Genomic DNA, 5813 nt, shown 5'->3' with positions numbered 1-5813 from the left:
GTGTATATATAGTTTTTTTGCAGTAGATTTGTTCCTGCAAAATGTCATTTGATTTCTTGAATGCTGCTTTCATTGCGTTAGTTAAGTAGCCACGTAAAATTAAACTGACAATTGGTGGGGTGGTGGTCCTCTGGAATAGCTGTATATAAATTTTAAATAATGCTTTCATTTTGGGGCTATGTGTTAGAGAATTAGTAAATCATATACACCTGTGATCTGCCTTTAGTTTTTTTTGTCACTGTATTAGGTGAGATTATTAAGATTTGTAAAGTTCATTTTACATCTCCAGTGACCTTACATAAAATATCATAATACTCTCTTAAAGATTGCCAGAAGGATAAAATATGTTTTGGAGGATGAACAATTATATTTACACATTAGATTAAATTAAAAATAATTACTGGTTATGTGATATCCCCTCATATACCAGGAAGAACCTGATGGTAGTCATCCTTTGTAAATTATGAGAGTATATTCCCTGTGTCATCTCTAATTTCTCTTGATGCTGTAATTGGAGCTCTTGGGGCTCCCTGGTGAAAGTTGGCAAAGTGCAAGTTATATCTGTACCCAGTGAAAATAGCAGACATAAACACCATGCTAATTGACATTGGAATTTTATATCCAAAGGCATTTTTTTTAACATTACAGTTGACTCAATTGAGAACCCATTGAGTCTCTTTTTACAATTATTATATTTAGGAACAGCATATCTACTATGTCATGATCTGTAAAAAATTGTAGAATAGTTGTTTTGAGAGGTAATAAAGTTTTACATTAAAAGTGCTTTTTTCTTTAACAGTAGAGCTTTGAGGCAGAATGTTATAGTGAAGGTAATTAAACCACTGAAATTAGTTCTTTGGGGAAATAGATCTTAGAGCTATAAGTGAAGTCTTTTAGCAAGTACCTGGGAACCCTAGTGGTGTAGTGGTTATGTGTTGGGCTGCAAACTTCAAGGTCTGCAGTTAAAACCCACCAGCTCTGCTCCTTTGGAGAAAGAGGAAACACTGCTCCCATAAAGAGGCATAGTCTCCGAAACCCACAGGGGCCGTTCTGCTATATCCTATAGGGTCACTATGTGTTAGAATCAACTCAGTGGCAGTGAGTTTGAATTTTTATATAAGTACTTGATGAATTGCGTACTAATATCTGTGAAATTCTTTCTTAAGGTGCTCACAATTGAATTTATCAGGGCAAAGGGTTAGACATTTTTGTTCTTGATGTACCTACTTTTTATATGTCTTTCTAAAGGATTGTGCTATTTTCCACAGTTTACATGGTGTATGAATTTGCCATTTGTTTCATGATAATGAAGCATTGTGTGTGAGTAGATTTTTTTAATGAAATGTATAATGCAGCATGATTTAATTAGTGCAACTCTATTGTGAAATGATTTATTTTTGCTTACTGTTTGTATATTTGCCTATGATTCTTAAATCTATAGTCTTTGTTGATTTATGGATTTAGATTTTAATATTTTACAGCTATTAACCTTTTATCTCATTAGCATGACTTATTTTTCCCCACTCTGGTTTTCATTTTAATTAATTTTCTGTAGTATAGCAGAAATTTCATGTTTTATATAGTCTGAGTTCGGGGGATGGTTTCTATCTTTGAAGTTTGTGCTTCTAGACATTTGATAAAATCACCGTCACAGATTTTTGTAAAGAATTGAAGATATTCTGCCCAAATCTGAACTTACTGATTTCACTTTAATACCCAGCACTACCCTATAATCATTTTTATAATGTCCTAATGTGTCAATATTATTTTTGAGAACATAATTTCTTAAAGATGTGCAAAGAATGTTTTTCACAGTATTTTCTATCTCAAAATAGCACCTTGAAACAATTAAGAGATAGGAGAATGACTTAACTGGGCAGTTTTGGCTCACAGTCTTTCATGAAGTTGTAGTCAAGATAATCGCCAGGACCACGGTCAGCTGAGGTGATTGCTCAGTTCCTTGCCATGTCCTCTCCATAGAGTTCCTCACAATATGGCAGCGAGCTCTCTTCAGTGTGAGTGACCCAAGAGAGAGGTGGAGACCACGCAGGAAATGAAGTGCCCCTTTCTGAAGTGCATTCTATAAGTTACACAGTCCACCCCTAATACAGTATGGAAGGAGACGACATGGGCATAAGTACCGTGAGGTAGAGCTCATTGGGAGCCATCTAGGGGACTGGTTATCATACCCACCCAGCAAGCAATTATTAGTTTTCTAATAACATTAGAAGTATTAAGTGTTCAAAATAGATTAGCCCGTATATACTTTTTAAAAACTTTTCTTATTTTAAGCTTAATTTAATTCCCGGGCCATGAGTTTTTGCTTCTTCAGTTTCTTCTGGGAAATCTTTCTTCTGTGCAACCTCCTCTTCTGATCTGTTCTTTCTCAGTCAGGATCATTTCAGTGTGGCAGGGGGAGCTCATGGATGGGTTGACCCGCCGTGAGCTCTGTAAGGCCGGTGGCGCATCTTGGGGGCTTTGTTCACCTGAATGTGCTTAATGACCAGAGAATCCACATCTAAACCCTTCAGTTCAGCATGACTTTCTGCATTTTTAAGCATGTGAAGCAAAATTCAGCACTCTGGGCCACCAACCCTGGGTCCAACCCCACTGTTTGGCCTGGGCACACCTACCCACGCCACCATTGTAACTTGGGAAGGGCACATACTGCTTCTGCAGAGTGACGTCTTTCAAGTATTTGGTGGCTTTCCAGATATGCATGCCTTAGATGGCTTGGGCAGTTTCCCAGGTGTTCTTGAAGTGGACCTGGAGGTTCGACCCTCTTGATTTGTAGGATTTTGTAGGGTTTTCTGGGTCAAGTGAGGAGCAGACCATTTTGGCAGGTCACCTCAGGCCGCTACGGTTAGAGCCCAGTATATACTTTTAAGGAGAGCTAATGGACCTGTTTTCAAATTAATTTTTGAATACATAGTTATGTGATTCAAAGGTATTTATTTGGTCTCTAAGCTAGAATTTATATATTCTATACTCTAAATTCCTAAGGCATTTAATTTTGCTGTTATTTTAAATGAACATTTTATAATCAAAATTATATAAGTAGTGGTAAATGTATATATATGTATATATTATCTAGATGTTTCACGTCATAAAATTCACCCTTTCAAAGTGTACAGCACAGTAGTTTTTAATGTTAACAGATTTGTATACCAGTCACCACTGTTCATTTCCAGAGCTCTCTACCCCATTTCCTATCCTTCAACCCCAAGCAACCATGAATCTTACTTTCTGTTTTTCTGGTTAGCCTATTCTGGGTAGTTTCTATAAATGTAATCATGCGGTATTATAGCCTTTGTATTTGCCTTCTTTAACTTAGCATTATAATATTTTCAGATTCATACATATTGTAGCATTCATAAGTACTTCATTCCATTTCTTGTCCATTTTTAAAGGGAGACAGAACTTTTCAGCATATTGCAGCTTGTAACAAAAAGCCCTCACTGTCATCACAAGAACTTCTTTTATGGGTTTCTGAAACTAACTCTATGGGGGTATAAAGCCTCCTCTTTTTTCTGTGGAGCTGCCAATGTTTTTGAGCTGTTGACCTTGGCAGTTTTCAGCCCAATGCAAAACCCACCGTGCCACCAGGACTCCTGTAACTAACCTAGTTGGTGTAAATGGTGTTTCACTTTGGTTTGATTTGAATCTCCCTAATGAGTAATCAAGAATTCTGGGCAGTATTGTGGTTAAATCGCACAGCTACCAACTGAGAGGTTGGTAGTTTGAGTCTACCAGCCACTCCTTGGGAATATGAGGGGGTACCCCCCAAAAAACCTGTAATTTTTTTTCCAGAGCTCTATTAAAAATTTTTTTTTACTAAATATCCTTATCATTTTTAAACTACTCTTCATTACACTTAATACATTTATTTGTCAAATCTGTGATTTCATTCTTGGTAACATTTTTCAAACCTATCTGTTTGGATGGCTGTCAGCGCCTCCCTTGTTCTTTTTATTCACCTCTTATGCGTTGTCAATTTTCTGTCCTTTCATGTCCCTCTTCATTCACAGAAACAAAAAGAAGTTACACAGAGCAAGGTCAGGTGAGTAAGGTGCATGGGGCAAGAGAGGCATGCTGTTTTTTACACTTGATCTTAGCCAAAAGGCGGAGAAGCAATAGAGCCATACGTTTTTTTGCCAAAACTGGCACACTGAGATGGTCCATTGTCATGGCAAAGTGGTAAAATCATTACCCTGTCTGCCTCAAATCAGGCCCTTTGTCACACACTGTTGTGGAATCTTTTCAGTACCTCTAAATAGAAAGCTTGATTAGCAGTCTGACCTGGTGTAACGAGCTCCAAATGCACTACGAGTTGACATTTTTGTCAGTTTGGGAAGTTGATGGACATCCAGGACGAGGTTTGTCATCAATCGGCATTCTACCGTTTTTTAAAAACATGTATGTTTATGTAAAATGTGTATTTAACATTGTTTTTATTGTTATTTTTAATATTTTATTGGGGGCTCATACAGCTCTTATTGCAATCCATATATACATTCATTGTGTCAAGCACATTTGTACATTTGTTGCTATCATCATTTTCTTTCTTTTTTTGTTGCCATCATCATTTTCAAAACATTTTCTTTCTACTTGAGCCCTTGCTATCAGCTACTCATTCCCCCTCCTTCCTCATGAACCCTTGATAATTTATAAATTTTGATGATTTTTTCATGTCTTACACTGATTGATGTCTTCCTTCACCCACTTTTCTGTTGTTCATCCCCCTGGGAATGGGTTGTATGTACATCATTTTGATTGGTTCCCCCTTTCTCCCCTCACCTTCCCCTTGCCCTTCACCTCCTGTTATCGATACTTTCATTGGTCCTGAGGGGTTTATCTGTCCTGAATTCCCTGTGTTTCCAGCTCTTCTCTACCCATGTACATTCAGCTTTTTTTTGGAAGGAGAAAACTCCTCGCTTACTTAAGTTTTTCCCATAGAGCTGTCCTTGTAAGCTGTGTTCAACATCAGAACAGTTTTTGTGGCATCTCTCCCGCCTGCACCCCCCACCCCCCACCATCCCCGCAGAAAATGAAATTTTACAGCAGCATGCTGTTCTCTTAAATTGGCCATCACAAAAAATAAACTTTGGGTAAAACTGCTTTGTGGAAAAATTCACTGTGACCAGAGAGAGAACCTTCCCAGGCAACACCCCTGGGTGCACTAACTCAGAGTTGCTCAATGATGCTGCCTATTGGGGAAAAATGTGTATTACGAAAACTCCGCCCAGTATAGCTCTTTCTTTATATTTCTTTTTTTTTAGGGGGTGGAGTGGGGGGTGTTGGTTACCGCCTCATTTGTGTCTGTGCTTCTGTAACGATTTATAGCCTCTGATATCTTATGGGTAGTTTACTCTGATGGGTAGTTTACTCTGTCCTGTAGAGTCACTATGAGTAGCATTGGACTTGACATCAGTGCGTGGGTTAAGGACTACTAAAATGAAGTTCCCTGGTTGACACAAATGCTCTGCTCTTGGCTACTGAGAAGTTGGCAGTTAAAACCCCCTCAGTGGTACTGTGGAAGTAAGGTTCTGAAACTCTGCCTCCATAAAGATTACAGCCAACAAGACTTTGTGGAGCAGTTCTACTCTCTTAACATGTGGTTAGCATGGATTAGAATAGACTGGTGAATGACAACTTTAAAAAAAAAAAAACTAATGGTGAACATCCCCTTTCATGTATTTATTGGCCATGTATTTATATTGTCTTTGGTAAAACATCTAAAGTCTATTTCAAAAGCATTAGGTTTGACATTGTTAAGCTGTGGAATTTTCTTACATGACCTGAATTTAATAAAT

Source organism: Echinops telfairi, unplaced genomic scaffold (assembly GCF_000313985.2).
Source record: "Echinops telfairi isolate 266 unplaced genomic scaffold, ASM31398v2 ScPeMD7_7469;HRSCAF=8507_0, whole genome shotgun sequence".
Taxonomy (NCBI): Eukaryota; Metazoa; Chordata; class Mammalia; order Afrosoricida; family Tenrecidae; genus Echinops; species Echinops telfairi.
The sequence above is the reverse complement of the archived record's forward strand: the minus strand, read 5'-3'. Positions refer to the sequence as shown.